Source organism: Schistocerca americana, chromosome 4, assembly GCF_021461395.2.
Source record: "Schistocerca americana isolate TAMUIC-IGC-003095 chromosome 4, iqSchAmer2.1, whole genome shotgun sequence".
Classification (NCBI taxonomy): Eukaryota; Metazoa; Arthropoda; class Insecta; order Orthoptera; family Acrididae; genus Schistocerca; species Schistocerca americana.
Genome location: NC_060122.1, coordinates 645,697,656 through 645,724,406, shown reverse-complemented (window position 1 = coordinate 645,724,406; position 26,751 = coordinate 645,697,656). Strand labels below are relative to the sequence as shown.

Here is a 26,751-nt window from a genome sequence, read left to right as displayed (position 1 = left end):
AATAACATATACCTAAACTACGGTAACTCATCAGACATCCCAAAAGCAATATTTCATATGGACTGAGGGTACAGTCCAATAATAATTGTCACGTCCAGAATGAGTGTGTGAAATAGTTCTGCAAAGGATGGTGTAAGATGGCTATTTTTGATGATGTTATTGCGTTGTTAATATTTCCAAACTAAGATGATATATTTGAAGAATTTTGACCAAATGAACAGTTGTTAGGCAACAGTGTCTGTGTCAGCAATGGCAGCACTCTGGAGTCGTAGAATCTTTGACATCAGTACTGGAAAGCCGCGATTTGTAGCAGGAAGGGTTCATTGAGTGTACAGTGCAATGCATGGGCGCACTTTCGGAACAATGTGAGTTGCAGATTTATTACGAGGAGGAATGACTGATGAATCAGAACAATGACTGGGCCGCACGGGATTAGCCCAGCGGTCTCAGGCGCTGCAGTCATGGACTGTGCGGCTGGTCCTGGCAGAGGTTCGAGTCTACCCTCGGGCATGGGTGTGTGTGTTTGTCCTTGGGATAATTTAGGTTAAGTAGTGTGTAAGTTTAGGGACTGATGACCTTAGCAGTTAAGTCCCATAAGATTTCACACACATTTGAACATTTTTGAACATTTGAACAATGACTGGATAGCATGCAGACATAAAAAAGGTTTTGAAATGAAGAACAAGGTATTTTTTTGACGAGATAAACGGTTTATTTTTGTTTTTGTAGACTTGTACTGTTGGTCCACTTCACCATCATCACAGTCGAGTTCTTGATTATTATTCTATTGATTGATCTTCTAAGTTAATTTGCTGTACCATGGAAGTTATTAGATGAAATGAATTTTCATATTAGAGCCTATAATTTTTTTTCTTTGATAAGTTCCTTCCTAACTGAAATATCAATATTTCGAGGTTGAGTCATGTGTTCCATTGGCACTCTGTGTCAAGATTATGAACCCAGTTTCCCTGTAGTTAGTTTTTCGCAGTAATTTTTTAGCTGTTGCGGAGTCTTGCTGTGTTGCTGTTTCTGCGAGTACTTCATTTTGCAGGTTTAGATTCATAATACGTGATTGCTTCGTTTCTTTGCACACCGTAGGTTGTCTTAATTTATCTATATTACCAAGGCCATATAACAGCCCAGAAATTTTTGTGTGTTGCAGATTAGATTCTTATACAGGTTGACATTACAGTTTTTTTTTATACTGTTACGTTTTTTCAAACAGTTTGCACTGGTCAAGTCTACAGAGCGTGAAATTGTTGGCTTGCTTATTTAGATCGGTTGTCACACACACAGGATTCTTTCCAATCTCATGTAAACGATGTGACTTTGAGCTCGTAGCACATTTAAGTTGTCAGTTCACATTCGCAGATTTGTATTTATGATAACAAACACGTAAGTAAGGTCTATTCACTTACACTGGCCTCAAAACTCCATTGCAGAAAATTGAATTTTTACTTATATGGCAGCCGTTATCTTCTTGAATTAACATAGGTCTTTCGCTGTTTTATCCGTTCTAAGCCTTTTCTCGATGAGATATAGATACAATCATGAAGATAAATTAAGCAGATCAGCCAAGGGAAACTCGTGTTTCTTTTCATTTTCACCGTTGAGGAAGGAGAAATATTTCACGACAAAGCCTTTGCAGAGAAGAAGGAAATTGAATATAAATCTGGAATTCATTCAGCGAGGCGTAAAGAAAAGAAGGAGTGGCGCCTGAGAGAGCTGCTGCAGATGACGTTTCAGCGTGGGAGCGAGCTGAGCTGGGGACCCCTAGAGCCGCGACAGCCGCCTGCCGCTGCCGGGACAGAAGGCGCACGGAACTCGGGCTGGGTGCGGACCAAGTGGCCGGAAGGCGGGCATTAAAACCGCTGAATATTTCATGCCCGGTCGGAAGCGTTCTCAGCTCCGGCGCTGGTTGCAGTGCGACCTTCCGGGAAGACCGCAGGGTTCATCTCTGTGACCTACATACGACTCATAGTGTGCTGGCTGGGGTATTCATTGCGAGAGGACCCTCTTTCTTTTTTGGCTGCGGTCTGCCATCCTTTCAAGAAGCCTCTCCGGATGGTGTTGTCCCTGTTGGCAACATAATTTGAGGTTACCTTGAGAGGGAACAGTTGTTCGATTTCATTACAATTAGTTCTTTTGTTGCATTATACGTTTAACATTTTTTTTTAGTTTAAAGAAGTGGACTACCTGTTTATTTAATTCAATTCATAAGTACATACAAGCACTTCATAAGCACATAAAAGCACTTCGTTTCCCTAATCCCACTACGTTGCGTTGGGTTGATTAATTTTGGGGTTTGTATTAAGAGTTCGTCTGCTGGTAGTGCCAAGGCAGAGATATGGTCACCCTGTAGGTCGGATAGTGCCAACCTAAACCTGGAGTAAAGACAAAGATGATGCACCTATTTGCCAGGGTGTAGTCCAGGGTTGGTAACAGGTCGCCCTCCCCTCTATGTAAGGGAACGGCCGTTGAGAGCCGCCATGATATGGTCACTCTTGGGGTAGTGCCTGAACTGAGCAGACGGAATCGAGGGCAATCTCCGTCTTTCCGCCAATTTCATCGTGGCATGAGGTATTATGTTTTACACTCTTACTAATCCGCTCTTTTTCAGGATTGAAATAGTTAGCATGTCGTTGCGGCCATTCATTCATTTTTTTAGAAATTTTGCCTTTACAATTAAAGTTTTCAGTTAGGGTTTATTTTTCAGAGGCGATCATGGGAGCTCGCGTTATCCCTTTACAGTGCTGCAAACACTTGGTGCCTGCAGCACACGACAGCAGCGATAGCTCTAAAAAAATTGCATAGTTTCACTTTTAGAAGCACCATTTTTTTGCCATATTAAAGTAACCTGGGGCCTCACCCCGCCTAGTTAAAACGTGGTCGTAGCGGCTGATGAGTAATTTGGATGACGATTCCGTGTGAAACCTGGTAGGAGATGCGTGTGTGACATACTTAAGGTTCTAAGCGTGTGACGTAAACTTTTTGTAGGCCATCTCATAAATTTTCTTCACGGTTCCTTTTTAACCCCCATTTTCCAGTAGCACGTCCTAACTACTTTGATAAAGAATCGGTTGAGCGTGTGAATGACTGTACATTATGGAAAGCAAGAACGAACAGGGGGGTGATTAAAAGAAATTAGCTGTTGGTATCGGTCACCCACGTGGTGCCGAATTGCACTACCAGCGAGCTACCAGTTCATTCTTGGAAATTAGTTAAGGTGAGGATGCTTACGTGTGCTGTTAATTGATTATTTTCGTGTGCCGTATTTCACAGGATGTTTTATTTTTAAGAACTTGCTTTCTTTTGTGAATATGGGAGATGTTTGTATCTGCTTTGTTCCCCCGTTTTTCCGCCAAAGAGAATTTTTTGGTATTCGGTCCTAGTAGTAATCTTGGGCGCGAATTTCGATCACTGTCCCAGCAGCCGCACCACAAGGGCAGCAACGTAGTCCCATCCTCTTTCCCAGTGCTTAAGTAGAAAAGAGATGCCTGTTAGTTTAAGCACCTTCAGTGCGAGACAAAACTAGAAGATATTTGACTTGACTTTGTTTGCTGCAGTTATTAAATTTGTAAAGTTTTGGGGAATATAGATAATAAATGTAATATTAAGTTTGTAAAATTTCTGGGCTCTAGACAATAAATGACCTATAAACTGGATGTCATGGATTTAGTGGTCATTACAAACCCCAGTCCTGTGTCGCGAGCAATGTCATGAATTTAATTATCATTATAAACCCCAGTCCTGCGTAGAGCGCAATGTTACCAACGAAGTGGTGTCTTTGTAGATCATGATAGAGCGTGACTTTTACTGACTTGCCCACTAGGTTGTTTGAGCCCTCCCCCGCGTTATCCGATGCGCAATATTAACATAATCATCAGGTCATTTAACTAAACGTCAGGCAGGCCCCTTAAATTCAATCCTTCCGAGCAATGTATCAAGCAGACAAGCACGTGTCAATGTGACGACTTGGCCACACACACGTCCGGCACGCTCTAGCATAGATAGAAGGAAACAGAGGAAGAGAGATACAAAAAGGTAGTGGTGCACAACTACACAGAAGGAACCGTTCAACGTTTACAATCGTTTACTTTAACAGAACGAAACTGCGAGTTTGCAGCGCAGTACGTTGTTGCAGAGAATCTTCCTATCAGGTTCGAACTGTGTCCTCAGGTGAAAAAACGTAAAATTTATGTTGGAAACAACCGCTGGACTGTTTCCCCACCATTTTCCTGGAGTCCTAGTCCACCAAAGTATGAAGGAGAGATTATTAGCATAGTTCTTGAATGGTGTACAGGAGTGCTGATCCACAGACAAACACTTCGGAAATCGCCCCTTACTTAGATTGTTTTTGTCGTGGTTCTCCTGCCCAGCATGAAGTGCCAAGACGTCGGAAAACGCCGAAGGTGACACTTATGTATAATGAGGGTAAAAGAACGGACCCGCAAAATTACAGGCCAGTACCCTCATATTGATTTGATGCTGAGATCTTGAGCATATTGTAAGTTCGGATGTAATAAATTTCCTTGAGACAGAAATTCAGCATGGGTTCAGAAAGTATCGCTCCTACAAAAGTTTGCCTTTCTATCGCACGATTTCCTGCGAACCATGGATGTTGTACAACAGGTAGATTCCACATTCCCGGATTTCCGAAAAGCGTTTGACACGGTGCTCCACCGGAGACGATCAAAGAAGATAGAGCGCATACGAGTGTCTCTAAGACTTCTTAAGTTTCTTAAGTAATAGATCCCAGGACGTTGTTCCTGATGGCTTCCGTTCATCATAGTCGAAGTTATCGTCCACAGTGCCCCAGGGAAGTGTGATAGGACCACTTCCGTTCTCTACATACAGTACACAAATGATCTGACAGACAGCCTGAGCAGCAGTCTATGATTGCTGATGACGAGTGAAAATGTCATTGAGCGACTGCAGTAGGAGAGAGCATGATTTAGAAGGAATTTCCATTTGGTGTGGTTAATACCAACTTGCTCTGCATATACAAAGATGTAAGTTAATGCATATGAGTAGGAAAACAATCCTCTAATCTTCGCATACAACATTGGAGGTATGCTGCATGACACAGCCAGATCGACTAAATATGGAGGCTTAATGTGCGATAGCGATGTGAAATGGAAGGAGCACGGAAAGTTGCTTGTAGGGAAGGTGACTGGTCGGCTTCGATTTCTTAATTCTAGAAAACTGTTACTCATCTATGAAGGAGACCGCGTGTGGAACACTAGTACGACACTTTCTTGAGTATTGGAAGCCCGACCAGGTCGGATTAATGGAAAATCAAGCCTCTGGAAGGCGTATTGCTACATTTGGTACCGGCAGATTCGATCAATGCACGAGTGTTACGGAGCTGCTTCGGGAATTCAAATGGAAATCACTGGAGGTTATTTTCTTTTCGTGAAATTCTGTTGAGAAAATATTTTCACTTCGTCTCTGTCATCTCCTCAGGACTCACGGTCAGTCCAAGAAATATTTGTTTTCCACGCGCGTCTAAGCTTCCTCTTGCAATTTAGCCTCTTGCAATTCTATAAATTCGTCAAGACTGTCCCGTATTTGACCTATCTCAAATGCAAGTCTGTCAGCAGTGTCCCGAGGTTCTTTCACACAGGCTTCCTTTTGATTTCGAAGTTCATTTACACTACCACCTTCATTCTACTTCTTAATCTCTCTCATTTTCATCGTTCGTTTACCTTCCCCATACTGGAGGCTGCCGAGACACGACATTATATTTTATACTCAAGGCTGGCAGACCCGTTTATTGGCCAATACTGAGCACACATTTGCGTATCTGCAATGGTGATTTCATGGTCGGAAGACCAGACATACGATTAAAATTATTACTAGACACTGTGGGAGTGTCCTATGGACATTTTAACCGTAAAGTAGCACAAGTGAAATGCAACTCAGAATCCAAATTAATAGCTGCAGATTTTTATAACAAAGCGGAAAGAGCTGCATTCTGTTCCATCACCAAGTGTGACAGGCAGGTTTTCTAGTAACTAAAACAGCATTAAACACACAGTTTAGCTATTTTATCACAGAGGAATTGCCCACAACATCATATTCATTCTCCTTGAGCTGCTCGTGGAAGGACACATCTTTACCAACTCAGGATCAACACGGTCAGTCAGAATCAGAACTTAAAGAACCTTGAACGGTCCAACACAACGTGGGACTGGTTTACTGCAACAAAAAAAGCACTCCGTCTCAGGCCACGAGTGGCCTACCGGGACCATCCGACCGCCGTGTCATCCTCAAAGGAGGATGCGGATAGGAGGGGCGTGGGGTCAACACACCGCTCTCCCGGTCGTTATGATGGTATTCTTGACCGAACCCGCTACTATTCGGTCGAGTAGTTCCTCAATTGGCATCAAGAGGCTGAGTGCACCCCGAAAAATGGCAACAGCGCACGGCGGCCTGGATGGTCAGCCATCCAAGTGCCGACCACGCCCGACAGTGCTTAACTTCGGTGATCTCACGGGAACCGGTGTATCCACTGCGGCAAGGCCGTTGCCCTTACTACAACAAACTTTACGCAAAATTTTAAGCCTTTTCTCGCTGACGACTCACACAAAATGATGAAAGGAAAATAGTTTATCACTTCGTATATTTTCGCTGTTCGTGCAGTACAAGTGCCGCATGAAGTACGACGTTTTAATTTATTATTTTTTTACTACTAACTATATTAGTGACACATATTATAGACAGTATTTAAGTATACTACTGAACACGAGAAAATCTACATCATTATACGACACTTAGCTCAGGAGATACGAATTCATAAACACTGAGATGCGTGAGAAACTACTGTGTCATGCAAGACGTTTAAATTCATTACTTCGTTGCTACTAACTCTGTTAGCAACGATTTTCACCCACAGTGTCCACGTTTGTTGCTGAATGTACATAACGACTCATATTTCATGAGGTGTGATGTCACGAATATTGATCATACGTGGAAAATTGCCACATCGTGCATGACGTTTTAATGTATTACCTCTTTATCATTAACTCTGTTCGCAGCTCACTTCGCAGACAATATGCACAAATGCCGCAGAAAGTACGTAGAAAAATGTATCATTGTACGCCACATGGTTCAGGATACGACGTCGTGAACACTTATGCGTTAAAAACCGCCGCATCATGCATGGCGTTTTAAATTATTACTTCGTTGTTACTAACTCTGTTCACAACACATTTCGCAGACGTAAGCCACATACACCACTGGATGTGCTTCCAAACTCATGTCATGGTATAACGTATAGTTCAGGAAGTACGAGGTTATAAACATTGAGCTACCTGAAAATGAAACTGCAAGGCCAGATTCACTAGATATACAGGTGAAATATGTGTACGAATACGTGTGAAATGTGTTACATATATGTGAAATATATTTTACATGTGCGTATGTGGACAAAGCTACGCGTAGTAAGAAGCTCCCCCTTAGCCTGTAGAACAACTTCCATCAAAGTTGGTACAAATATTAGTTACTATCTGAAAGAAATACTGTGGGGGTAAGAACAAACAGCCTTGTACTGGAGTGAGCGTGACAACTTGGAGAGGGAATGGGGGAGGAGGAGATTCATAGATACTGAAGGGGATGGAGGAGATGGGCACTGTGGGAGGAGGAGGAGAAGGTGGAGGGCAGAGGTAGAGAAGGGGGCAGTGGACGTAGAGACAGGAGAGGAAAGAGAAGGAGATGGAGAGAAACTGGGGTGGTAGAAATAGGCAGAGAGAGAGAGAGAGAGGAGCTGAGGGGGGGGGGGGGGAGAAGGAGATGATCAGACAGAGGTGGAGCAGTAAGTGGAGAGAGAAAGAATATGGACAGGGAGAGAGGAGAGGAAGAGACAGACCCAGAAAGAGAAGGAAGGTAATGTAGGGTGGGGAGGAGGAGATGTATGGAAGAAGGTTCAAAATGGCTCTGAGCACTATGGGACTCAACTGCTGAGGTCATTAGTCCCCTAGAACTTAGAACTAGTTAAACCTAACTAACCTAAGGACATCACAAACATCCATGCCCGAGGCAGGATTCGAACCTGCGACCGTAGCGGTCTTGCGGTTCCAGACTGCAGCGCCTTTAACCGCGCGGCCACTTCGGCCGGCGATGGAAGAAGGGAGGAGGAAATTAACAAAGAGGAGGAAAAGGTGAAATTATAGAGAGAGAGGAAGATGAACAGAGGAGGAAGGAGGGAGGGCAGAATGACATATGACGGTGGAGGAGATGGACAGAGAAATGGGCACGAGGAGATGACAGACAGCAGGAGGGGGGATGGGAGGGGGGGGGGAGGAGGAGATGGACAGAGAAAGGGGTGAAGGAGGAGATGGACAGAAAGGAGGTAAAGGAGAAGATGGACAGAGAGAGGAGGTGGAGGATTTGGGCTAATAGAAAATTGGAATAAATACATACCCAGCAACATCAGGTACTTGGTTAGTTTTCAATAAAGAAGCATGTCCTATGTGCAACTTGGCAGGATGTGTAGCCAGTTTTAGCTGCCGCTTTCTCTCTCCAGTGATGAAGACAAGTACTATTTTTTGCACGCCTCCAATTTCGTTGGATGATCTCAGGACATGTCTGCTGTGGGAGGGGATCGCTGCTAGACCATAGGATTGATGTAAGTGCATAAGAGGGTATGTAAACATAAGACTACACAGAATTTCCCTACGGATCTCAGGAATATCACAATTAAGGCCAAATTCCACCAAGCTGTCTACCTATCCCACTTAGTTACGAGTGAACATGAGAAATAATCATTGTGGACCTGAGGTCAAGGTTAGCACATACTGTGAGGGGAGCTTGTGGGTAATACGGAATGGCGTTAATACGTGAATCGCTTTCCTAAAGCAGAACTTTCTAAACTTTCTAGTTACCAAAGCAGCGGTGCCATCACTAAATAAAGCCCTAAGAGGCCATAAATAGAAAAGAACGTCAGCCAAATCTTGAATAGTTATTTCGGCTGCCATTCCTTTCCGGTATATAATTCATTGACCAGCCTTCTTACATCTTTATGTAAGGCAGGCTATGTGAGGTATTCCATAATTTTTGTATGGTTTCTTAGATCCCAAACGTTCTCCAAAACAAAGTTTCATGAAAATATTCGAAAACAGATGGAAAAATTTCCCTGGGGAGACAAACTTTTAATTTTACATTACGACGGGTGCGTTGGCAAAGGAGTCGTTTTTTAAGTTAGTGAGGCTCAAGTTGTTCACCAGCCGCAAGCCTCTCTCTAATGCGAGATCCTGATCTTGGTTTTCCCCTTGAATTAGCGAATGGCGATGGTATTTTGGGTAACAGCGTCAAAAGGCCCAAGCTCCATACTTGGTACGTTCTGGGTGTGTGTGACTGACCTAAAAAACAAATCGACTCAAGGCATTCATGATCTTATTATCTGATTCCCTTGAATACTTACCGAAGACTTAAAGTTAGAAATGCGAACAGCCCTATCAGGTTTACGAAGTCTTGAAAGCACCCAGCTTAAAGCCTGGTTATCGGTTTCCAAGGATAATCCTTATGTCCAAGTTAAAACTGAAGTTTTTCCAAATTCGAAAAGATCGTTAGTGCCTCTATCTCATAGGCATAGATCTTTTTTTCTTTGAACCATCAGTCTTGTGACTGGTCTTATTCGACCCGCCACGAATTCCTCTCCTTTGCCAACCTCTTCATCTCAGAGTAGCACTTGCAACCTAAGTCCTCAATTATTTGCTGTATGTGGTCCAATCTCTAGCTTCCTCTATAGTTTTTACCCTCCGCAGCTCCCTGTAGTACCACGGAAACTATTCCCTGACATCTTAAGAGATGTCCCATCATCTTGTCCCTTCTTCTTGCCAGTGTTTTCCACATTTTCCTTCCTTTTCCGATTCCACGCAGAACCTCCACATTCCTTACCTTATCATTCCACCTTATTTTCAACGTTCTTCTGTAGCAGCACATTTCAAATGCGTCGAGTCTCTTGTTTTCTGGTTTTCCAACAGTCCATGTTTCACTATCTTACGATGCTGTGCTCCAAACTGCAGAGAAATCTCTAAAAACACATGTGACTGGTCTCCTGTCACTGTCATACTTCTGGAGGATTACGGCTGCGATTCAAGAACTGAAGGCAGTAGTCTGCACTATAAAAGGACAATCAAACCCTGAATAGCCAAAGAGGGAGCACTGATTAGTGCATGTTTAAGTGCATCAAAGAGTGCCTGCTGGACACAGTGCTAACATCCTTACAGAAATGTACATTTGCTCCCTTATGAAGTTCGTTGTCAAGAATCAATCACAGCTCTAAATCAACAGTAACATTCATTAATACGTGAATAAAGAAGAACTGACTTACTCTATCAGTCAGCCTTAGTGTGAGTCAGAAAGGAGTAAGGTGGTTGTTGTTGCGGTCTTCAGCCCAAAGAATACTCTAACGCAGCTCTCCATGTTACTCTATCCTGTGCTAGCCTCTATGTCTCAGAATCCCTACTGCAAACTACATACTTTTGAATCAGCTTGCTGCATTAATCTATTGTTCCCTCCATACGATTTTTACTCCAAACAGCTTCCTCCAGTAGTAAATGTTTGATCCCTTGATGTCTCTGAATGTGTCCTATCAACCAATCCCTTCCCTTAGTCAAGTTGTACCACAAATTTCTTTTCCCCCAGTTCTGTTCAGTTGTTCCTCATTAGGTATATGGTCCACCCATCTAATCCTCAACACTCTTCCGCAGCACGATATTTCAAAAGCTTCTGTTTTCTTCTTGTCGAAAATGATTATCGTCCACGTCTGACTTCCACACAAGGCGACACTCAAAATAAGTACCTTCAGGAAAGACTGCCTAAACTTTAAATCCGTATTAGATGTTAATAAATTTCTCTTCTTCAGAACCTCTTTCCTTGCTACAGGCAATCTACATTTTATACCATCTCTACTGCCTCCATCATCCAATATTTTACTGCCCAAACAGTAAATCTTATCTATTACTTATAGAGTCTAATCGAAGCCCTTCAGCATCACATGATTTAATCCAGTTACATTCCGTTGCTACTGTCTTGCATTTGTTGATGTTCATCTTATATTCTCTTTCCACAATACTATCAATTCCGCTCAGCTGCTCTTCCAGATACTTCGCTGTTTCTGACAGAATGACAGTGCCATCGGCTAGCCTCAAAAATTTTATTTCTATTCCCTAAACTTTCATTCCTTCACCAAATATTTCTTTGATTTCCTTTCTGCTTGCTAAATGAACACACTGAGTAACATCGGGGATAGACTACAACGCTGTCTCACTGCATTCTCAACCGCTGTTTCCCTTTCATGCTCATCGACTGTTGCAACAGCCGTCTGGTTTCTGTACAACTGTAAACAGCCTTTCCCTTCCTGTATTTCACCCCTGATACCTTCAGAATTTCAGAGAGTGTATTCCAGTAAACATTTTCATAAGCTTTATCTAAGTCTACAAATGCTTTTCTGGACCTATCTTCTAAGATTCGTCATAGGGTCAGTGTTGCCTAGCATGTCCAAACATTTCTCCAGCGACATTCAGTCATAAAAATCTTTGAGCATCTTCCCAGCGATGAAATAAATTTATTAGATATTAAAATTGACTTCAAAAACTAAAAACATATCTGCTTGGAAACTCCTTATGTTTACTAAGCTTACAACTCCTTTACCTTTTCTGGTAGAAATACTACGTCACTAAAAAACTATTCTTCTATCTGAAGTTCTTCTCTATACTTGCATTTACTGTTTCCTCTTGTATAAGTTGAATAGGATAACGTAAGGCTACAATACCACCTCGCTCGACTCTCAACTGCTGCTTCACGTTTTCACGTTCCGCGAGGTAAGTGGTCATAATTTACTGCTTACACAGCTCACAATATATTTATGTATGTCGTTAAATTATCCTGCACGTTCAGTGCAGCCACTGATGTGTGGTAGCGGGAAGCCGTAGTAAGCTCCTAAAGGATAACACAGTCCACGTTTTTGCGGTAAATACCGCATGGGTGGAGCTTGGTAGTAACGAAATCACTGTAAGCGCGCTGTCGAACGCTTATATCCGTGTTGTGAGGATGTTACGCGACAACTCTACAAACAGCTGATCTTCGGTCACGCTCAGCTAATCCGATTCCCTCCATTGCTTTTGGTCGGTCGAGACTTGCTTTAATTGGGAAACGCTTTTTATGGCCGCAGCGGAACGGAACACAAACACCCGCCTGCGCTAACAGCCGGATTATTGCCCCTATAATTTAAGTCCCTTATAACAGCCGAGCAAAATGTTAACACGCTGTAGTGCGGGGAAAAGTGTTACGGACCGTGAGGTTCCGCTTCGGCTCCGCGTTTAGCGTGGAAATAACCATTTGTCTTTTACAGTGGATTTTATGACCCTCTAAAATGAGGGCAGTGTTTTTATATTATAGTTATTTTGTAACGTGTTACCTGTAATAGGCGGGTATAACATTTATCATAATTTCTTGCTGAATATCGTAAACCTTGTTGGGTTAAAATGAAATATTACTGTTGAAACGGAAGCGTTTGTCAAGAACTACAAGCACAGTACTTGTTTCCAGTGACCCCACATTTGCGAAATGTAGTTATTTTGTAACAAAGCTTTTTGTCATTTATTAGTCAATATAACGGTCTTGAGAGAGTCAGCAACTGTTTAGAGAATTACATGTTTCTATCACTCTGGATCATATTCAGATCTAAGTAGTTGCATTGGCTACTACTCAGAACCAACTATCAGAGTATAACGATTTATCTTTTACAATGAATTTCATGGCATACTAAGACGAGGCCAGTGTTTCTATTGAAACTTCCCCTTTGAGTGAAAACAATGACTGTGCTGGTAAACTTGTACATTATTTGATTTTCAGTCAGATGAGCAAAACTGAACGTACTCAGATAGTTTTCTCTTTACTTATTTTGATCATCACTAATCTGACACGCAATATTTTAGCGCAACCCAATCTGACTTTCAGTAATCACTACAAAAGAATAGCCCTGACTAACAATAACCTATACTCTTCATGAATCACATACCTCACAAAAATCTTCGTTACTCGAACTACTGAAATAGAGCGAGCGCCAATACTGCCAGCTAAATAAAGGATTATAACTACTGAAGGCACTAAGTACTGATAGGGATAGTTAGTAAATGAAAGATTTTGATAGAGAACAAACGATGTATTTACCTTAATAGTGTTCAGAAGTCATTATATTCGTGACATCCAGTTTTACAAATTTCCTTTTTCTGATAGACACTCGTCCAGACCGTCAGCTCATATTAACATCTCAAAACTCTTGCATCTCTCTCCCCGCATCCACCACTGCTGGCAGCTCACCTCCAGCTGCTCAAAGCTACGGGCTGTTCACATCCAACGGCCCTACACTACACTACCGAATAGTCCAACAATGAGTCCAACCAGCCTCAGACTGCACACAGCGCAGTCAGCGATTTTAATACAGAGCGCGCTACATGGCGTCACCAACATAAAAACCTAAACAGTCTACTTACCCTATATTTCCTTTCTTTTGTAACGTATTACCAGTAATAGGGATGAATAACATTTAACATTGATATGAGGTTCTGAGAAGACAAGATCACTTAGATCTGAAGATAATTCAGAACTATCGAAACATGTAATCCAATTAAAAATGTACCATTGAGACTGAACGATAAATAAGGATTATCTTAAAGTTATGTGCGTTCTTTCTGACTGTACAAAATGTTCCGAAGTATGGTACAATGAAGATGCAAACATCGGCGCCGCACGGAATTATGTGCTGATATTGGCAGCTGTGTGGGACAACGATAAATATCCAGATAAACTACGAGCATGGGTATTATAACGAGGCCAAGGTTCGACTTCTCAGCATTAGAGACGGTCAGCGGACCCGGTTCAATGGCGTGTTTGCGAGCAGTACCCTGTCTACCGGCAGTATCCGGTACAGAAATAGATATTGTTTCACTGTACTGTCGCCATCGACGGTTACCACAGATGATACTACTAGTTTAAAATAACATGACAAATTGCACGGACATATCAACAGGGCAGAGATAATAAATAACTTACATGCTATACAACATCATTAATGAAATTTCTTTTACCTATACATGCTACAGAACTGTAAGATTGTCTTTTCTTCTTTACTGTTGAAATTAGAAATGGACGTTTTTGGAAGAAGTCACAAAACGTCAGTGCATCACTTAAATATCACATGGCTAGAATGCTCTCTCTGATCTAATGTATCCGACACCCGGACCCGCCTGTATAAAAGGAGGCGGGGAGCGCTGTGTTGTCAGCAGAGAAGCAGTGAAATCAGAATGGCTCGGTCACGAGATGTCAGTGACTTAGAACGTGGACTAAACATTTGATGTCACACGAGTAACAAATCCTGCAGGTTGATTAACTTCTCATAGTTGGGATTCACAGTCACATAATATTTCTTAAAAGCAAACCAGTTTGCAAGATCAGGGGTTTACAGAATAGCATGTGGCTCATGCACAAAATGTTATATTGGACAAACTGGGCGGGCATTTAACGACAGGTTTAAAGTACACGTCAGGCAGACAGAAAACAATACCTCTACCTTTAGCAAACACTGAATTGAGAATAAACATATGGTCAACAACATAGATTCATCCCTTAAAATACTGCATACTGTGCCTAAAAGTAGAATCATGAACATTCTACAAGAAATACAGATTTACTACTGTATTAAAAATCGTCCCAATGACCTACTTAATGATCAAACTGATTTAAAAAATAAAAGATTTTTAGATAATTTCCAGTCCGTTTTATGTACAAATGATAGATTGTAAAATGGCTTACAGGCGCAATACCTTGACGTCTGATGGGAGTTTACCACCCTGACATTTTGTATAGACAAGCGTGTAACGAAGTTTTTTTTTTTTTTAAAAAAAAGTACGTAGATACCTGAAAATTATATTAGTAACTGTGTAACGTCATATCCGCTACCACTTGCAATGTATCTATTCTCTTATTTTATGTGTTTTAAGATCGCCAATTTTTGTGATGTATCTGACCAGTTTTGTCTTAAATCATAAGTAACAAATATTATCAGTAATCCTGGTATATTTTACCGTAAAGAAAAGTTTAAACACTATAACGAGGGAAGAAAAGCATACTCCAATGTATTTTATTTTCGTATGTTTTATAAATGAAATGTAGCCTTGACATTTCATTGTATCCAAAATGTGATTGATTGTATCAATCTACTTCAACAGTAATTCATAGAACTGTAAAGTTATTTTAGACACTTACCGAAAACATTTTAAACAATTTCGATGGAATACACTCCTGGAAATTGAAATAAGAACACCGTGAATTCATTGTCCCAGGAAGGGGAAACTTTATTGACACATTCCTGGGGTCAGATACATCACATGATCACACTGACAGAACCACAGGCACATAGACACAGGCAACAGAGCATGCACAATGTCGGCACTAGTACAGTGTATATCCACCTTTCGCAGCAATGCAGGCTGCTATTCTCCCATGGAGACGATCGTAGAGATGCTGGATGTAGTCCTGTGGAACGGCTTGCCATGCCATTTCCACCTGGCGCCTCAGTTGGACCAGCGTTCGTGCTGGACGTGCAGACCGCGTGAGACAACGCTTCATCCAGTCCCAAACATGCTCAATGGAGGACAGATCCGGAGACCTTGCTGGCCACGGTAGTTGACTTACACCTTCTAGAGCACGTTGGGTGGCACGGGATACATGCGGACGTGCATTGTCCTGTTGGAACAGCAAGTTCCCTTGCCGGTCTAGGAATGGTAGAACGAAGGGTTCGATGACGGTTTAGATGTACCGTGCACTATTCAGTGTCCCCTCGACGATCACCAGTGGTGTACGGCCAGTGTAGGAGATCGCTCCCCACACCATGATGCCGGGTGTTGGCCCTGTGTGCCTCGGTCGTATGCAGTCCTGATTGTGGCGCTCACCTGCACGGCGCCAAACACGCATACGACCATCATTGGCACCAAGGCAGAAGCGACTCTCATCGCTGAAGACGACACGTCTCCATTCGTCCCTCCATTCACGCCTGTCGCGACACCACTGAAGGCGGGCTGCACGATGTTGGGGCGTGAGCGGAAGACGGCCTAACGGTGTGCGGGACCGTAGCCCAGCTTCATGGAGATGGTTGCGAATGGTCCTCGCCGATACCCCAGGAGCAACAGTGTCCCTAATTTGCTGGGAAGTGGCGGTGCGGTCCCCTACGGCACTGCGTAGGATCCTACGGTCTTGGCGTGCATCCGTGCGTCGCTGCGGTCCGGTCCCAGGTCGACGGGCACGTGCACCTTCCGCCGACCACTGGCGACAACATCGATGTACTGTGGAGACCTCACGCCCCACGTGTTGAGCAATTCGGCGGTACGTCCACCCGGCCTCCCGCATGCCCACTATACGCCCTCGCTCAAAGTCCGTCAACTGCACATACGGTTCACGTCGACGCTGTCGCGGCATGCTACCAGTGTTAAAGACTGCGATGGAGCTCCGTATGCCACGGCAAACTGGCTGACACTGACGGCGGCGGTGCACAAATGCTGCGCAGCTAGCGCCATTCGACGGCCAACACCGCGGTTCCTGGTGTGTCCGCTGTGCCGTGCGTGTGATCATTGCTTGCACAGCCCTCTCGCAGTGTCCGGAGCAAGTATGGTGGGGCTGACACACCGGTGTCAATGTGTTCTTTTTTCCATTTCCAGGAGTGTAGTATACATATTTACTCAATCTTGTTTGCTATAATAGAGCCTGGTTGAAGGATGCATCCTGTATTTGTGCGGAGGCATTGTGATGTTTTGTCAGAATTTGTGGTGCTGCACAATGAATTGGATTGCTGGCGAGCGTTTTACACCATTCACATCCGTAAAATTTATACACATACAAAGTAATATATCAGAGCTCTGTGTTCATCTCATTTACGAGCACTTAAGTCAATGTGAGAGCTTATGAACAGATAACACATGTATTATCCCCTATTATGTTGTAAATAAATAATCCCTTCCTATCCTACCGCCCATTACAATCATAGCATATTTAGTAAGCTGTATGATGGCGACAGATGAAAAGACTTTACGATATAAAGTTTATAAGTTGTACTCAACTTGTATGTGTGATAGATTATTAGAACGATGGTAAAATCGACAATTCAGTATATATTTAACAACATATTACGATGTAATAAGTGTCGTACTCATCGGATCTTCTGGGACTCTTACAGTCAAAAGGCTGCATTTTGACGACGACATGTACTCATGTCAGATAGTTTTATATTCTGACAGAATGTAAGTAATGTACATTTATCTCCAATTTTTATAACTGAGCTACTTTCTTCAAAAATGGTTCAAATGGCTCTGAGCACTATGGGGCTCAACTGCTGAGGTCATTAGTCCCCTAGAACTTAGAACTAGTTAAACCGCCGGCCGAAGTGGCCGTGCGGTTAAAGGCGCTGCAGTCTGGAACCGCAAGACCGCTATGGTCACAGGTTCGAATCCTGCCTCGGGCATGGATGTTTGTGATGTCCTTAGGTTAGTTAGGTTTAACTAGTTCTAAGTTCTAGGGGACTAATGACCTCAGCAGATGAGTCCCATAGTGCTCAGAGACATTTGAACTAGTTAAACCTAACTAACCTAAGGACATCACAAACATGCATGCCCGAGGCAGGATTCGAACCTGCGACCGTAGCGGTCTTGCGGTTCCAGACTGCAGCGCCTTTAACCGCACGGCCACTTCGGCTGGCGAACTACTTTCTTAAGGAAGTATTTACTTAATAATGTATATACACCCTGTGCTTCACTTTTGTATTTTTGTGCTTAGGTAACTTTTGCAGTGTTACTTGAAAATGGCCATAACGCCGAAATTGCAGTAGTTACAATAAATATTTTTTACAGCCAACGACGACTATGATGTCTTTTAAGAAATCCTGCTGGGTTTTTTCAACCCCTCTAAAGCTGCACAAGTCGACTGACGTTGTGATCGTGAAATGGAAACGTGAAGGAGCAACAGCGGCTAAACCAATGCCAGGTGGACCCCACGTACTGACGGACAAGGAACAGCGAGCATTGCGAATGGTGGATGGAAAAAAAAATCCAGTGAAATCAGCGGAAAGAATTACTCGTGAGTTCCCAAGTGCTACAAGCAGTTCAGTTAGCACCATGATTGTGCGCAGGGAGTTGAAAAGAGGGCGGTACATGGCACCTCATAAGCCACACATTGCCTTTGTCAGTGCTAAGCGACGTTTGATGGGGTGGAAAGAGCGACGCCACTGGAAAGTGTACGACTGGACACGAATTATTTCGAATCATGGGTCTCAGGCAAATGCCAAAATGGCTCCTTTGCAACGGAGCTACCGATTTCCTTCCCCATCATCATCACGTTCCGAGTTTCTGCTCCGTCTCTAATGACCTTGACATCGACGAACGTTAAACTTGTGACTTAGGAAGTCGGGATGAAGGGTACACTTAGCATGGAAGGTCAATGCCCCTAATCCTTAACACAACAACTAGCAAATCAATAATTAGCAATTTATTCAAAACAAGCTTTTATAAAACAGATAAGAAGCAATTAACATGTGGCTGTGTTTAACAAAATATCAAAATATACTTTCACAACAAGTGACCTAAAAGATGAACAACGGAGATTTCAATGCTTAAGAAACATACACTACTGGCCATTAAAATTGCTACACCAATAAGAAACGCAAATGATAAAAGTGTATTCATTGGACAAAAATACACTCCTGGAAATTGAAATAAGAACACCGTGAATTCATTGTCCCAGGAAGGGGAAACTTTATTGACACATTCCTGGGGTCAGATACATCACATGATCACACTGACAGAACCACAGGCACATAGACACAGGCAACAGAGCATGCACAATGTCGGCACTAGTACAGTGTATATCCACCTTTTGCAGCAATGCAGGCTGCTATTCTCCAATGGAGACGATCGTAGAGATGCTGGATGTAGTCCTGTGGAATGGCTTGCCATGCCATTTCCACCTGGCGCCTCAGTTGGACCAGCGTTCGTGCTGGACGTGCAGACCGCGTGAGACGACGCTTCATCCAGTCCCAAACATGCTCAATAGGGGACAGATCCGGAGATCTTGCTGGCCAGGGTAGTTGACTTACACCTTCTAGAGGACTTTGGGTGGCACGGGATACATGCGGACGTGCATTGTCCTGTTGGAACAGCAAGTTCCCTTGCCGGTCTAGGAATGGTAGAACGATGGGTTCGATGACGGTTTGGATGTATCGTGCACTATTCAGTGTCCCCTCGACGATCACCAGTGGTGTATGGCCAGTGTAGGAGATCGCTCCCCACACCATGATGCCGGGTGTTGGCCCTGTGTGCCTCGGTTGTATGCAGTCCTGATTGTGGCGCTCACCTGCACGGCGCCAAACACGCATACGACCATCATTGGCACCAAGGCAGAAGCGACTCTCATCGCTGAAGACGACACGTCTCCATTCGTCCCTCCATTCACGCCTGTCGCGACACCACTGGAGGCGGGCTGCACGATGTTGGGGCGTGAGCGGAAGACGGCCTAACGGTGTGCGGGACCGTAGCCCAGCTTCATGGAGACGGTTGCGAATGGTCCTCGCCGATACCCCAGGAGCAACAGTGTCCCTAATTTGCTGGGAAGTGGCGGTGCGGTCCCCTACGGCACTGCGTAGGATCCTACGGTCTTGGCGTGCATCCGTGCGTCACTGCGGTCCGGTCCCAGGTCGACGGGCACGTGCACCTTCCGCCGACCACTGGCGACAACATCGATGTACTGTGGAGACCTCACGCCCCACGTGTTGAGCAATTCGGCGGTACGTCCACCCGGCTTCCCGCATGCCCACTATACGCCCTCGCTCAAAGTCCGTCAACTGCACATACGGTTCACGTCCACGTTGTCGCGGCATGCTACCAGTGTTAAAGACTGCGATGGAGCTCCGTATGCCACGGCAAACTGGCTGACACTGACGGCGGCGGTGCACAAATGCTGCGCAGCTAGCGCCATTCGACAGCCAACACCGCGGTTCCTGGTGTGTCCGCTGTGCCGTGCGTGTGATCATTGCTTGTACAGCCCTCTCGCAGTGTCCGGAGCAAGTATGGTGGGTCTGACACAACGGTGTCAATGTGTTCTTTTTTCCATTTCCAGGAGTGTATTATACCAGAACTGACATGAGATTACCTTTTCACGCAATTTGGGTGCATAGATCCTGAGAAATAAGTACCCATAACAACCATCTCTGGCCGTAAGAACGGCCTTGATACGCCTGGGCATTGAATCAAACAGAGCTTGGATGGCGTGTACAAGTACAGCTGCCCATGCCGCTTCAACACGATACCACAGTTCATCAAGAGTAGTGACTGGCGTATTGTGACGAGCCACTTGCTTGGCCACCATTGACCAGACGTTTTCAGTTGGTGAGAAATCTGGAGAATGTGCTGGCCAGGGCAGCAGTCGAACATTTTCTGTATCCAGAGAGTCCGTACAGGACCTGCAAGATGGGGTCGTACATCATCCTGCTGAAATGTAGGGTTTCGCAGGGATCGAATGAAGTGTAGAGCCACCGGTCGTAACACGGATGCGACCATAATGATACTGTAAACAGAACCTGGATTCATCCGAAAAAATGACGTTTTGCCATTCGTGCACCCAGGTTCGTCTTTGAGTACACCATCGCAGGCGCTGCTGTCTGTGATGCAGCGTCAAGCGTAACCGCAGCCATGGTCTCCGAGCTGATAGTCCATGCTGCTGCAAACGACGTCGAACTGTTCGTCCAGATGGTTGTGTTCTTGCAAACGTTCCCATCTGTCGAAACAGGGATCGAGACGTGGCTGCACGATCCGTTACAGCCATGCGGATAAGATGCCTGTCATCTCGACTGCTAGTGATACGAGGCCGTTAGGATCCAGCACGGCGTTCCGTATTACCCTCCTGAACCCAGCGATTCCATATTCTGCTAACAGTCATAGGATCTCGACCAACGCGAGCAGCAATGTCACGATACGGTTAACCACAATCGCGTTAGGCTACAATACGACCTTTATCAAAGTCGGAAACGTGATGGTACGCATTTCTCCTCCATACACGAGACATCACAACAACGTTTCACCAGGCAACGCCGGTCAACTGCTGTTTGTGTATGAGAAATCGGTTGGAAACTTTCCTCACGTCAGCATGTTGTAGGTGTCGCCACCGGCGCCAACCTTGCGTGAATGCTCTGAAAAGCTAATCATTTGCATATCACAGCATTTTCTTACTGTCGGTTAAATTTCGCGTTTGTAGCACGTCATCTTCGTGGTGTAGCAATTTTAATGGGTTAAATTTCGCGTTTGTAGCACGTCATCTTCGTGGTATAGCAATTTTAATGGCCTGTGACTTTAAAAGGTGACTTTAAAACGTGGCACAGATAGTTGTTTTTTTTTAGGCATTGATCTGCAATATGAAAGTAATTTACAAGCACATCAGTTCGTTACGAACCCAAATAACACAAGGAGGACAACAAGTTAATTAAAACAATTGATTCACAAGCAAATTAAAAACCCCCTTTTCTTTACCTTTACATGATAAATGTCTACCAGACTGGCAGTGACGCCAGGCAGCCCTGGGCAAAAGGTGACTTAACTTAAAATGCCGTAATCAGCAGAGCAGCCGTTCAAACAACACCTAAACGCCAGGGCCCAACCGGGAGTCACTTCCCATTAGACGACACGTCACAACTTCTGTGCACCGAAGCGGAACGTGGCGCTGCTCCCACACATCCCAACTCGCAGAAAACTGGAACACAAACAGACCGCATAAAACACGCCAAACACCAAGCAAACATCAATTAATATAAGTTAAGAGATCAATGAACAACATATAAATGAAGAACCAATAAATGCTTTCAATAGAAGTGACTCGAGTTTTACAGCAATATCAATTCTGCAAAACGTTAAAACTAAGAACTGTTCAAAAATACAATTCTGAAGATATAGTATCAGACTTTTACACTCTCACGGTTTACCAAACAATATCTCCACATATGATTAAGGCCGAGAACGTGTACAAAGATGAAATTAAAAAAAAAAAAAAAATCAAGATAATATCTCGTTATTCGAATGTACAACTTCACAACGATAGTAGGTTTTGTGCACTTTAACTTCCTTTGCATAGCACTGCAATGTAGCTGACAATTGTGTAAGCTTGGTAGCAGAAAATTACAACTAGACTATGACCTAATATCTTTCATACCTTACAATTACTACATCATTTGGGAACACTGATTTTTTCAGAGGAAGTAGTGACTGCTGTTCCCCATGCGGCCACACACCTTGCTGGCTGCTCTTACTTCAGTAACACCTACTTTAGGGCAACCAACCAACAAGTACACTCTCTGCAACGCAAATCATCAACGGAACGAAGGCACCAAAACCACTTACATCTTCGATGGAGAGCGTTGTTCGAGATGATCTCGAGGGATGGGTGTCTCCGAGAAAATAGGCACCAAAGCAATGCGACGAACAGCGCCCGGAGTTGACATCAGTCAAGCCCGCCACAAACTCGCGACCGCCTTGCAAGGTAGACCGCTGCTGGGCGTGCCCTCGTGTTTCCCTCCGTCGTCCACGCGAACACGTCCTTCCACCTCGTAGCGCGTCCGACCTCAACTGTTGCGACCGCGAAACAGCCCCCAGATCACAACAGGGGCAAAGATCATAGTACAGCAGAGTAATCGTTAGTGACGTACCAAAGAGCTGGTGTGCCAGAAAAGGCGCACCACGGCTCAAAACCCAATCTTCCTTCCTTACTTCGAGTCATGAATCATGCTACACCCTGTGGCAGTCCGATGGAAGGCACTGGAGGAACTTACTTGTACCATGTAGCGCCAACACTGGAGCACCAAAGAGGTGATGTTGAGGTATGGGAGTTTTCTTCGTGGTTACGGCGAGGTCCCAATACTGCGCTTATGAAAACACTAAATTGAAGGATATGAACACATTTTAAAGGATTCTACACTACGTGCAGTAGAGCCACAGCGTGGAGAGAATGACTATGTCAGAATTACAATGCACTCGAACACACAGCACTATCTGTAAGACAATGATTTGTGGACAATAACATTCTGGAAATGGGTTGGCCAGCCCAGAGCTTCGACATGAATCCAATGGAACACCTTTGGGATGAGTTAGAACATCGACTGCGCTCGGGACCCCAGACACCAACATTACCGTCTCCTCTGATTTCGGCTGTTGAGGAAGATGGATGGCTCTGAGTACTATAGGACTTAACTTCTGAGGTCATCAGTCCCCTAGAACTTAGAACTACTTAAACCTAACTAACCTAAGGACATCACACACATCCATGCCCGAGGCAGGATTCGAACCTGCGACCGCAGCGGTCGCGCAGCTCCAGACTGTTGAGGAAGAATGGTCTGCACATCAACATGCGTGTCCGCCTCGATAGCTGGTCAGCGCGGCCGAATGCTACGCAACGAGGGTCGGGTTCGATTCCCGGCTAGGTCAGAAATTTTTTCCGCTCAGGGACTGGGTGTTGTGTCCCTTTCATCATCATGTCATCCCCATCGACGTGCAAGTCGCCGAAGTGGCGTCATCTCAAAAGACTTACACAAGGCGACCGGTCTGCCCGACGGAAGTTCCTAGCCACACGACATTACATTTCATTAAGACGCGTTATTGAAAAGCCATCATAAAGGAGAGGTGTGAAAATTCCCATATTCGTGTCGACAAATAGATGTCCAGATATTTTTGATTAGATACGATACTACTATATTGTGCAGCATAATAATGTGCAAAATATTTTATACCATACGCAATGGTTGTTTATTAATATTAAAAATTAAAATTAACGGTTTATTGAGAATGAAATACGAGGGTGAGTCAAATGAAAACTTTAAATATTTGTTTCAATTATATATTTGTGCAGAAGTGGTACAAACCTGTTTCAACATTCAACATACTCTCCCCCACATTCAATACAAGCCCTCCAGTGCTTACAAAGTGCATAAATTCCTTTAGAAAAAAATTCTTTTGCTAGTCCGCGCAATCACTTATGCATCGTGTGGCGTGTCCCTTCATCATAACAGAACTTCTTTCCTCCCATTGCGTCTTTGAGTGGTCCAAACATATGGAGATCACTTGGGGCAAGTTCTGGTGAGTATGGTGGATGAAAAAGCCACTCAAAATGCAGGTCTGGGTTTTTAGCAACTGTTGTACTGGCGGTGTGCGGCCTTGCATTGTCATGTTGCAAATGGACACCTGCTGACAGCAATCCACGTCGCTTTGATTTGATTGCAGGCCGCAGATAATTTTTTAGGAGATCTGTGTATGATGCACTGGTGACAGTGGTCCCTCAAGGCATGTAATGCTTCAAAATGACGCGTTTTTCGTCCCAAAAGTGAGTCAGCATAACATTACCTGCTGATGGTTCTGTTCGAAACTTGTTTGGTTTTGGTGATGAGGAATGGCGCCATTTCTTGCTCGCTCTCTTCGTTTCCGGTTGGTGGAAGTGAACCCAGGTTTCGTCCCCAGTAACAGTTCTTGCAAGGAAGCCACCACCTTCTCGTTCAAAGCGCCGAAGAATTTTTTCAGAAGCATCAACACGTCGTTCTCTCATTTCAGGAGTCAGCTGCCGTGGCACCAATCTTGCAGGCACTTTGTGGAACTAGAGCACATCATGCACAATGTGGTGTGCTGACCCATGGCTAATCTGTAAACATGCTGCAATGTCACTCAGTATCACTCGGCGGTTTTCCTTCACTATGGCTTCAACTGCTGCAATTTTCTGTGCGGTCACAACTCGTTGTGCCTGACCCGGACGAGGAGCATCTTGCACTGAAGTCACACCATTTGCGAACTTCCTACTCCATTCGCAGACTTGCTGCTGTGACAAACATGCATCACCGTACTGAACCTTCATTCGTCGATGAATTTCAATAGATTTCACACCTTCACTGCGCAAAAACCGCATAACAGAACGCTGTTGTTCCCTGGTGGAAGTCGCAAGTGGGGCGGCCATCTTCATACGGATACTGCGACGGTATGTGTGCATCTGCACTATGCTGCCACCTACAGACCATTCTGCACGCTGTTTGTAGTACGCTTACCAACTTACAGGATAATGACGCGAAATTTCGATTTGTTATTACAAATTTAAGGATTTCATTTGACTCGCCCTCGTACATTTAATGAGACTGTGCAATTGGGGAAATAATGACTGGGTAGTTATTGCTAGCAGGGAGTGAAGTAGGTAATAAGTGATATTACTTACAATCGTTCCTAAAGGTGCACTTTTAATGCCCAGCCCCATATTTTTGTTGGGCCTGTATTTCCATGTCTCCAACCCATCTGCTGAAGTCCTTTCGTTTACTTTCCAATATTAGGTGAAGGTTATATTTGCGACAACTGCTTTGATTTGCTCCTCGAACTGAAACACCTTTTTCATCCCTCATATTATAATCAAGAAATCGAAATTAATGTTGCAAACTAAACCGCAGCTATACAATTTATATATATATATATATATATTGCATTATTAATTTCGATTTCTTAATAATATGAGGAGAAAAGAGAACCACTTGTATGAATATCAAGAGCTCAGATGGAAACCCAGTTCTAAGCAAAGAAGGGAAAGCATAAAGGTGGAAAGAATATATAGAGGCTCTGTACAAGGGCGATGTACTTAAGGACAATATTATGGAAATGGGAGAGGATGTAGATGAAGATAAAATGGGAGATATGATACTGCGTGAAGAGTTTGACAGAGCACTGACAGACGTGAGTCGAAACAAGGCCCCAGCAGTAGACAACATTCCATTAGAACCACTGACAACCTTGGGACAGCCAGTCCTGACAAAACCCTACCATCTGGTGAGCAAAATGTATGAGACAGGCGAAATACCCTCAGACCTCAAGAAGAATATAATAATTCCAATCCCAAAGAAAGCAGGTGTTGACAGATGTGAAAATTAGCGAACTATCAGTTTAATAAGTCACGGCTGCAAAAGACTAACGCGAACTCTTTGCGTACGAATGGAAAAACTGGTAGAAGCCGACCGCGGGAAAGATCAGATTCCGTGAGTTGGTGAAAATGTACGGTACAGTGCCCCGTTTCTATAACCTGAAGAATCCTGTGGATTCACCAACAGCAAAAAAGACGGAAATAGTAGGGCTAGGCGGTTTCTGGGACAGCTTGCATTATTATCAGCTGTATTCAAGTTATGAGGTCCAAGATGGCGTCTCTAAACGTGACAAAATCACGCTGACGTCGTGGCAGGAAATTCAAATTTTGACGGGAAATAGAGCTATTGGGGTACCTCCACTAACATAGCTCCCCCATCTCTCCCCCTACTCCTATGGGGTCACACACCCCCACCACCAACCTGCCAATAGAAATGGTGGGAAATGGTTAGACTGTGTCCATCTGTCGGAGAGGAAGGTTAGGTTAACATACTTTATTTTTGGTGGGATATTGAAGTAAAGATAGTTCCTAACAAAATATCGAATACCTAGTGCTACACTACGAGTGCTTAAACTCGCAATATGGCTCAAAATTGACGATGTGACTGAACTGGCGCTATCCTGCTGGAAAAAATCACAATATCACTTCAAAATAGTAGCAGGTGGACTGAAACAAATAGTTATTCTATATAGTACGCTCCCTTCGCCTACAGGCCGAAAGGAATCTCTCTGCTCCACTTGTGAATTGACAGGAAATAGACAAGCTCTAAAACTAAAACTG

At 44.0% G+C, this 26,751-nt stretch overlaps 1 pseudogene; it reads right to left on the bottom strand.

Annotated features, from left to right (window-relative positions):
- Window positions 1-6,415: 6,415 nt before the first annotated feature.
- On the bottom strand, window positions 6,416-6,533 carry LOC124614405 (annotated as a pseudogene).
- Between the last annotated feature and the right edge of the window lie 20,218 nt (window positions 6,534-26,751).